Consider the following 10,748-nt stretch of genomic DNA (forward strand, 5'->3'; position numbering starts at 1 on the left):
ATGGATAAATAAAATGTGTTACATTTACACAGTGGACTATTATTCAATTAAGAGAATGAAATCATGAAATCTGTAGGCATATTAGTAGAACTAGAAATAAAATCATTGTGAGTGTGCCAGGAGCCATTCTCAAATGGCATTCTTAAATCTCAAAACCTCCTCCTTTCAGCCATCTTACATGCTCAAGCGTGCCTTTGGAAGGAGAAATATTAGCTTTCAGGTTTGCAAATTGGTCAGCACATATAGAGCTCATGTTGGTTAGAACAAACAGAGATCACCTGCAGTTATTTTACTATAGCAATCTCTTTCCACTTCACCTCCTTGTGATCATTTTAGTTTACCAGCTTCCTTAAAGCCCAAGCCAGCTTTGTCATGAGATTCTGAGAGAAAATTCTGAGAAACTACTTCCTAAAGACAATGTTTAGAGACAGTGCTTGCCCCCTGAGAGACTGTTTCCTGGAGACAATGTTTGCCCCCTCATACCCCCTCCCTACATCATGCTTGCTTTCCTTTATATTGTGTTGTGTAAAACAATAAAGTTTGACAGCTTGATCAGAGCTTGTCTTGCTATCCGTCTCTCATGTCTCTTGTCTCTCACCTTTCCCTAGGTAGTCCCAGGGATCCTGTTGACTGTCCTGTGGGTTGGGACATGAGTGTGGTAACCCAGACTCAGAAAGATAAATATGGTATCTGTTTGCTTATATATGGAAAGTTATGTATATTAGCTATTAAATAAATGATAATAAGCAACAATACATAGTACCAGAGAGGTCAAGTAGAGAGAGAAGGGGAAATCCAATCAGAATACATTGTTTGAGAAAATAATCTATTTTAAATAAAAAAGGACAGGAGTAACAAGCCTGTTAACCTCAGGGCAGCATATCACCTATGAAGTTCCCCTGAGAGAAACAAATCATCTTGTAAAACGAGAAAACAGTGCTTTTTAAAAGTCCACAAGTCTCAAAGTTTTGCATCATTTTGTGGCTTTGGGAATTTGTCAGTGCTTTAGCCAGTGACTAATGGGATAATGTGCTAAGCAATACCTGAGCACGGACCAGGTAGACAGCTCTTACACAGTGACTTTCCTCTTATTTTCTGAAGAAATTAAAGCCAACGTAATATTTCCCAAGGCATAAATTGTTGGGAACCAGAGAGCTTGGCTCAATGCCCCGAGCTGAGCTGTTTGCACAGGTTTCTTGAGAGCAAAACATCCCGTGGCTTAGCTTGATTCCTGCCTTCCTGCCCGGTGTGGTACGGACTTCCCAGGTGCCTGACCTATGACTATAATTGATTTTTCCTGATCCCTTCCCTGGCCTATAGTATATATATATATTGCTGGTTTCTCCGTAAGGTTGGGGGGCATTCTCCTTGCAGAATGACCTGTGTCTGTGTTTTTTTTAATCCCCCTGGGTATAAACTGCTTGAAGAAGATCTTCCTGCGTTGTGTCATTCCTTACTGGCAAGGATGGTCGCGACAATAAATACTTGTTAAGAATACCTAGGATAACATAAAAATTCATAAACCAAAGAATTTTTTTTAAAAGCATTTTTACAGGCTTGAGGGTAAGAGGGAGACTGTCAATTCCACTACCTCTTGAGACTCCCAGGGAAATTCTCTCTCTTCTCTTCTAGCCCCTGGTGGCCGCTAATAATTTGTTCTATTCTGTTTTGTTCTCCATACAATATATTTGTGAACATGTCCCTGTGAGGTAGAGACCCTCCCACCATACTACTGTCCTCCATAAATATTAAGGGGTTCTACAGGTACATTGTTCCCCTAGTCTCTGCTTGTAAGGACCTTTATCTTGTTTATTGTCTAATGATATTGTCAGGTCTCTGTGGACCTGACCTATCAGCAGAGGGTAAAAATATCTATTTAACCTAATGTTAAAGAAAAATCTTAGGAATTTCCTTTTGGAGGCATCACCTCATCGCCATTAAGCAAAACAAAAACAATAAAGTTGTTTTATTGAGAAGAAAGGATACAGCTGAGCAAGTTTCCTGAACACTGGTTGTCAAGTACTAAGGAGAAGGATAGTTTCTTTCATACATTTACACACACATGTAGAACATTCGCACATTTAGCTCTTTGAACTTAGTGTCACTAGCAAACAAAACCAGAAAAAAATGGTGATGTGATCAAAGTAGGACACATATGTGAAACAAAATGGGATAAAACTCCCTACCCTAGCAGATGGTTCAAAATGAAATTGCAAAGTGATATGGTATGACATTTGAGTTTTAAGAAGAAAAAACAAGCAATAAAAGCTACCATCTAATTTATTATTAGTTGCCTTGAAATGTTCCTTTACACAAAATACAGTAAGAGGCATAAATGTCTGCTAAATCACATTCCTAGTCACATATAAAGAGTTTGATACTTCCTAAAGCAGTGATTCAAAATCTGAACTATCAAATGTTCTTAGTCGTTCTACAAAATTGTTTGCAAATTTTTTACAAAAACAATTCCTCATAAGATGTTTGAAATGATGTCCAAGTAGCTATAATAATAAAATGAAATAGTATGGCTCTGGACCCATATTTCCCTTTAGCCAGTTAGAAAACACTAAACAAGGAAAACAGAACAGAAACATGTTTCCTTCTTTTCATATAGCATCCCCAATCAATCAACAATTAATTAATTCTGGTAATATCTGTACCTCCGGTGAGTAATCTCTAACTCTAATATTCCTTTTAGTGTTCAAACCAACAACTGTACAAAAGCTAGCCTAGCTTCCGTATATCAGCAAGGACATGCTATATTCTTGTTACAGTTTACATTATATGATATACCATAAGAAAAATATGGTTACAATTATTTATGCTTTCATTATATAGAATGCTTAAAAATAAGATGATTTATATTATGTAATCTTATTTTTTCTAATAAAACAAAATAAAACCTTTGAGTGCACAGAGGTACTTATTTAAAGCTATATTGAAATTCCACCTTACTCAGTCAGATGTCTATTACCAAGACAAAACAAGTGCAACAAACATTTGTCACTGTGTAGACTTTGTAGACACACTCCCAGCTGCTAGAATGCAATTTTATCCAGCAATTTGAGATATCAAAGAAACGAAAATAAGATCTACCACAGGTATGACACTCCTGGATATGTCCTTGTATCGTAAGTCAACACATCATAGAGACACTCCCACAAAGTAATTTTCCACAGTACTATTCACAATAGCTGAGGATGGACTGAGCCTAGGTGTTACTCAACAGAGAGGCGGGTAAAGAAAGACATGGTACGCCAACATGATGAGCTATTTTTCAGCCATAAATACAAACAGAATTATTTCAATGCAGGAATAAATTTAAATGTTTGAGAGCAACTTGTTTTGGCAGGAAGCCTGGAATAAACGCACAGCACATCTATAGTGTGGGAGGGATGCTACATGGAGGGCTGGGAATAATGCCACTACATGAATTTTCTCAGGCTCAAAGACAAATATTGCATGTTTCCTCTCCTGCATAAGACCATGGAGGCATATATGACAGAAGTGGAAGAATAATAGTTATCTAATAGAAAATGATCAGTGGGAGGGGCAGATATTAAAAGGAGAATGTGGGACAAAATGCTTGGTAGATAAAATTATGTACTTGTATAAAAAATGTTCGTATGTAACACGATACCATGTACAGTTAATATAAGCAATGAAATTTAAATAAATAAAAGACCACCTTGTCATAAGTAAAAGTTTTAAGAGAATAAGAAGCATACAGAACACAGAACATATGCAGATCCCCACCTAGAGTGAATGTATTGATGTACAAATGCATAAGTAATACCATGTTATAAGAATAAAAGAAGTCAGTGTTAGGTGACAGAGAAGAAAGGACTCTAGATTCTTTTCACACCTGGGTCATGAAAAGGGATATAAAGCTAATGATCTTCCTATTTTTAACTCAGTCACAAATACTTTTATTGGGGGACATTGTGTGATAGATAAGAGTATAAACATATAATTGATGCTAAAAGGCCAGAATCTAAAGTGAAGCTTCACAGCTTCAGAATAACTGTTCTTTGCAGAAGGCCATTGCAGTGTATGGAATCTGGATCTAGAAAATGATTTTTAAAATGACTGTGCTTTTGTTGGCTACAGGAATTATAATAATGAATATCACACTTAAATTATTTAAAAAGAAATAAAAATTTTATCAGCCACGATAATAACTTTTTACAAGGTACCTGCCTATAGCATGGACTCCCACAGTCGATATTCACCATGTATATAGTGATAAATTCCCTTTTTTAAAACTGAAATGCTTTTTCATAAAATATAATTTGAGCATATTTTTCTCTCCCAGGTCTGTTTCTCCCAGATTCTGCTTTTCTCTTTCTTTAAAACAAACAAAACAAATTTCCCCAGAGGCATTGCAGACAGTGGCTGCTGTGTCGCATGTGTATTAATAAGTGACAAAGAAAAGAGAGTCTATGTCTATGCTTGGTGTCCTGACCTATGAACATCTGAATGATTAGTAACCTAACATTGTCTGAATAAAGCAAGCCTGAGACAACACGCCATCAAGCACCAGGGGGTCCAGACATGCAGCTATCCTTATGACCACCAATCCTATACTAGGCAGGACCAGATGTATCTCTGGGATGGGGAGCAAGTCAGAGACTCGAGGAACCTCACCTGGTACTACAGGCCGCAGGCAGGAGTGAGCCTGAGACAGACAAGCTTCACGAGGTGCCATTCAGGTGGGCACAACAAGGAGTAAACCCTAGATGACCACTAGACCTGTGCTATGGGGCCTGGACAGAGAGCTATCCTGAGATGATCGCTACTCCAGTGCCACACAGTGGGGGTAGACAATGTCTGAGATGAACCCTGTTCAGCAGGACATAGGACTCCTGTGACCACTCCAGAAATGACCCCAGATACTCACAGACCCTGGTATGACTAAAAGAAGCAAATAAGTGGTAGAGAGATGGAAGAGAAAGAGAAACAGAAGGATGTGAGCACAATGAAGAGAGGCATTACTGGAGGCTCGAGATAGTGAGGAACAGCCTGATGTGAGTAGCCAGTAATGCACCTGGCACCTTGGTGGGGGCCTGACCTGTGCTGCCACTGGGAGCCACATCTGGTCTGTGTCCCTGCAGTAGCAGGGGCCTGTTACCATTAAAGGGGAGGCATACTTTTCTGGTCAGTACTACTACCCAGGAACATGTCAATGCCTGAAAGCTGTGCAGAACTGGCCTCACCTCCCAACTGGGCATCCCTGGAAGAGTTGGTCCTAGAGGCATGAAAGGCAAGAGCGCTAACCCGGCCCCTAGCCAGCTTCAGTATGCCAGACAGTGGCCCTGCACATTGCAGGAGTTGTTTGTGTGTCCAGCAGGACACAGGGTTATGAGCATGTGAGAGTTGGTCCTATCACTAGTGTCCTGCTCAGCGGCATGGATGAGGGAAAGAGACTCTCCTCTCATCTTGCCTCTCACCACTTGTGGCAGGTAAGAGACCCAGCCCTGGGGTCATGATCCATCTGGGGGGTGGCAGATGTCACCAAGGCCTGACACTATTACTGATGCTGTGATGTGCTTACAGACAGGAGCCTAGCATGGTTCTCCTCTGAGAGGCTCTACCAGCAGGTGACTGAGACAGACACAGATACTTGCACCCAAATTGGACTGAAGTTGGGACCCCTATGGTTGAATTAGAGGAAGGATTGAAGAACCTGAAGTGGAGGGTGACCCCATAAGAAGACCAGCAGTCTCAGCTTACCTGGACCCCAGGGAGCTCCCAGAGACTGAGACATCAACCAGGCAGCATACAAGGCCTAGTCCAAGGCCCCCTCCCCCATCACATATATAGCAAAGGAATGCCTGGTCTGGTCTCAGTGCAAGAAAATGCTCCTAATTGTAGAGAGGCTTGAGGCCCCAGGGAAGGGGAAGGACTGATGGAGGGGAGCACATTCTCTGTGACAAGGAGAGTGGAGGAATGGGAGGGGGCAACAGCTAAAGTGTAAATAATTTTTTTAAATAAAAGGTTATCCTAATTTCATATAGAGGAGACATGACATATTATATGAGAAGACAATTAGCTTTATCTGTAAAAGTGTTTGGGCAGTGAACAACCTGTGTAACCACACATGGCAGATCTTTCTCTCTAGAGAGCTCTCGCAATTCTCTCTGCCCAATCCTTGCTTTATGGGATGACTGCAAATTTGCCTCTTTCACACCTGAAGAGCATTACAGGTCCTACTTCAAATGAAAAAACATCTGCATGCCAGAGACTTTTAAATAAGAATCAAACCCACTAGGCTCTGAGTGACTGGGGTTATGTCCTTCTTTGTTTCTTGTGCTGAGGGATGCTTTTTAAAGAAGATTTTAACACAAGATTTCCTAGTTTACTAAACTCTTATATTGGACACATATTTGAGTAAAAAAACACATGCAAATAGAAGAGTTGCCATCTGTAACGCAGTTCAGGTCCAGGTCTCATTGTGAATTCCTGCATGGAGGGAACTCTGGAGCAAGAAGCCAAATGGTCAGTCTCTTGACCACAGTAATGTTCATAAGGAAGGCCTAGGGCAAATGTACTCTCTCCTCTCTGACACTCCTTAGGATTAGAATAAGCAGGTATCCCAGAGTCCCAGACTTGCTATCAGGATAGATGCATAATTTCTGTGCTGGTGAAAGAGTAACATTAATACATGGATACAACAAAGTTCTGAGTTTCATTCTTGGCAACATACACATCTGACCTAACATTTTGATCTAGGATATCATGTACTATTTTGTTTACAAATCAAATTTCTTTGTAATCTTCACATTCTAATGAAGTTTGTTAAATGTAACAATCAATATTTTGCACGATATAACATAAAATAATTTTACCAAACAGTATACATATTCTAGTCTACTGACATCTCTTGGGTTATCTGCTACTTTATTTGAATTTAATTTATTTCTGATTTGACCAAAGACATCCCTACTCTTCACAATAATATACTTTAAATATGACATTTCCAACTCAGGGCTGTGTTTTGAATGTTTGTTTCCCAGCTGATGACACTATTTTAGGAAGTTGTAAAACCTTTTAGCAATAGAAAAACATCTGAAAGAAATAAGTCAGCAGGGGAGAGCCATTGAAGCCATGTGGCACCTCATTCCTGTCACTCTGTCTTGGTTTTTGTTTTGTTTGTCCTGATGAGAACAAACTTCAATGCACAATCTAATCTCATTAGCTAGACTCTTCAACTATGCCTGCCCACTGACACTATGAGCCAATGCAAATTCTTCCTTTCTTGTTTCTCTCAGTATTATAGGGACTCAAAATTAATCATGGAAACTGCTATCAGAGAACTAGGCTAATAATAATGACCAAACACTACCCTGATAGGTCATAGGACTTTAGGTTGTTTTTGGTGAAGGAATTTAGAAGACTTTAAAAATGTGGATGGGAGAAATTCTAAAATGTTATAAACAGCTTAATGGGAAAGTCTGATGAGAGTTCAGCTCAGAATAATAAAAAAAAAAATACTCAGTATAAGGGTCTGATTCAAGAAATTCTGGATGGAGAGCAGGATGGAGGGAGAAATGGTTGAGAGCACCTCCCGCACTTGCAAAGAACCAGGCTTTGTGGAGGCTCACAACCAGCTTTGCCTCTAGTTCCCAGAGATCTGGCACCATCTTCTGTACTCTATGGACTCTAGACACACACATCATACACACTCATGTACACAGATAATACATTTACACTAAGAAAAATAAATATGAAGAAAAAAGTCTTTTATGTGTCAGATGAAAGCATGGATTATACTGGAACAGAGGCCACTTACTTTATATTCTAATGAAGATTTTGGCTACATTTTGCCCATATCCTAGAAAAAAAAATGAAGAGGAACTCAGAAGTAATTGACTAATTAATTTGGTGGAATAAATGTCAAGACAGCATAGTTCTCAGTTAGGAGCATAATCATTACTGACTACATCTGCTTATGGTCAGAATTTTAAGCAAGAAAACAGGAATGAAAGACATGAGAAACAGTTTTGCAGCTAAAAAGGGAGATTTCAAAAAATAAACAATTGGGAATTTTGAAAATGATTAAGAAGCCAAACATTTTTCACTGGAGCAATTGAAGAATTATCTTGAGGACATTTTAGAAATTCTTCAGACCCTATGAATCAATGAATATTGGGAATAAAGCTGAATGTTCATGTACAAGATATTTAAAAAGTGAATGCCCACATTGTTCCCTGTGCAGAGAATTCTGGAGATAAGTGCATTTCTGGGTTCATCTACTCAAGTAAGAAGCCCAGGCAGCAGTATTCAAAGGCAGCATAGCTAACTGCTCAAGCTGACAACAAAACTTAGTGTTAGCTATGGAGTACTGATTCTGCAGACAGGCAAGATGGAATGTTTTTGGGGTCATGAATGTTACTGCCAAGACTTAGGAGTAAAACCTATGAGTCCAAATGTTGAATAAAATGAGATTGTCTGCAAGAATCCCTTGAGAGGAGTATGTATAAACCAATAAGGCTGTTTCTTAAGTTTGAATGGAGACCTGAGGATGTTAGAATTGCTGAGAATATGGGAGGTTTGTTAACAGAAGTCATAAGCATTGAGTGGGAACAAGCAAAGAAGAATATTGCAAATTCTAAGAGATGCATAGCAATAGAAGAGGGACTGCACAGACTGGAGGAGCTCACATCACATGATCACATTTCCTGTATCCCAGCATGAACATGTAGGACTTCCTTTGTATTCTTCTGGATTCAGTATTTCTTTGTTCTTATACATCCTTTATCTGCCATCACTTCTCCCTATTAAAATAGTAATTTTGACTGTGTGTTCTTAGATATGAGAATATAGTTTCTTTTTTATTCACAGGGGCTCACAGAAAAGAGATAACTTTTCTCAGAAGAGATCTTGAACTTGGGATGTTTGAATGAAGTTGGGGGGGTGTCAAAATTAGGGGTTTCTTGAAGATAAATTAAGTGCATTTTGTATTATGTCCATTAGCCTTTGAGGGTCAGGGGTTTAATGTTGTGGTTAGAAACTAAAATATTTCCAACACTCTTATCTTTTAAATACTTGTTCCTCAAATAGTGGAACTATTTGGGAAGTCTGTCAAACCAGTAGGCTGCAGACCACAGTGATAGAAATTGGTCTCATGGGGTGAATCTTTAAAGACTAGTTTATACTGTCTCTTGGTTCCTGTTGTTAGATCCTCTTCCTGGTCTTCCATGATGTAAACCTTTACTGGTGTCAAGAACTGAAGATGATGCTCTGTTATGAGTTTCCCAATATGATATACTAAAATCCTTTGAAACCATGAAGCAAAAGAAGTCTTTTATTATCTTATTAAGTTACTGTTTCCAGATATTATGGCCACAGTGATATAAAAGAAATATATAGTCATATCATTGTAAAGGATAGACAGAGGCTTTCAAATCGGATTTAGAAATGGTTTCATTCACAGCAAAAATATCTGTCTAGCATAGCTTAAGACTAAAACAGGGTCTAACTGTGTCAGTTGAGTGTAAAAGAGGATATTAACTGGAGGGCTTCCTATTAGAGAAAAGTTAGCAAAGTATGTGGATGAGATGGATTCTTTCAACTATCAATGGATATTCAAGAGATAAAGGGAAGTGAGAGGTAAGAATAGACAGGGTAAAGGATGTGTATAGCTAACCTTCTTTCTCTCAGCTATTTTTCCTTAAGCTGAGCCAAAGAGTTGGAATTTATACATAAAGCAGAGTATGTAATTTGAGGCCAAATTTCTCAGTGCACCATTGGAAATCCTGAGTTTATATCTCTCTGGTATCTAAGATGAAAAATGGTTAAAAGGCCAGAAAGACTGAGAGAACAATATCTTACTCAATTGGTTCAAACTGTACTTTTCATTGGAGCAGGCCAGTTTTCCAGGACTATTCTCAAAGACTGGATCCTTGGGAAGCTGCAAGTACCAGTTCTGGAGTGCAGTGAAAGATGGGGGCCACCTGAACAGAAGCAGAATTCAGGGGAGAACTAGGGAAGCAGAAGAGGAGGGAAGACAGCAATTTTGGGGTTGGTTTGGGGAAATTTACTAGACCTCTCAGTCACCAGGGTTGGCAGATAATGTGAGAGGAAACTCAAATTTTCAAGAGAAGTTATGCATTTCACCCTGTGTGCCTGGCTGGATCAACAGGAGAGAGTTGAAGATGGTAAAACAGTGTTTTCTATCTAGTGTAATCTATGACCCCTTTAACGTCTCAGAGGGAATTAGTTCTATACATCTAGTTTTGTGGTACATAAAGCTGACGACCTACTTATAATAATTCTATCGATTTCATAATCAAATTTGCTGGACCATAAACAGTATTCAAACCTACATCATCTTTACCGAGTAATCCTCTATCTCACATTTAGAGATTGCATGTTGGGAATCTTATCAGATCTCTTGACCATATGCCTGCTCTCAAGAAAATGGGGCCAAAGGAGACAGTAAGAACTCTGTGTTCTCATAACTTGGTCTTTTCAACCATACAACTAGAAACAAAAGCACAACTCAATATGAAGCTTCTAATATGTAAATAGAGCAGTAACCAATTTTTCAGTCTCCTTTCTCATAGGTTAAAGAGCTTATAGCACTTATGGTTTATATATAATTTGGAATTTGCTAAGCATTCTTATTTCTTTCTTTTAGGTAAGTACTCACTAATAGTAAGTAGATGTTGCTAGTAAGTAGATGTTGCATCAGATTCATTTATTTTTCTTTCATATATATGTTTTCCTGTGAGAATTGACATGCA

General features: G+C 38.8%; 1 non-coding gene across 1 annotated transcript; it reads left to right on the forward strand.

Annotated features, from left to right (window-relative positions):
• The first annotated feature begins 4,366 nt into the window (after positions 1-4,366).
• Positions 4,367-4,499, forward strand: LOC127681952 (small nucleolar RNA SNORA17). The gene has a single exon (XR_007977289.1). It is a non-coding gene; the product is annotated as a small nucleolar RNA SNORA17 (small nucleolar RNA).
• The last annotated feature ends 6,249 nt before the right edge of the window (positions 4,500-10,748 follow it).

The sequence above is a fragment of the Apodemus sylvaticus genome, chromosome 3, assembly GCF_947179515.1.
Source record: "Apodemus sylvaticus chromosome 3, mApoSyl1.1, whole genome shotgun sequence".
NCBI lineage: Eukaryota > Metazoa > Chordata > Mammalia > Rodentia > Muridae > Apodemus > Apodemus sylvaticus.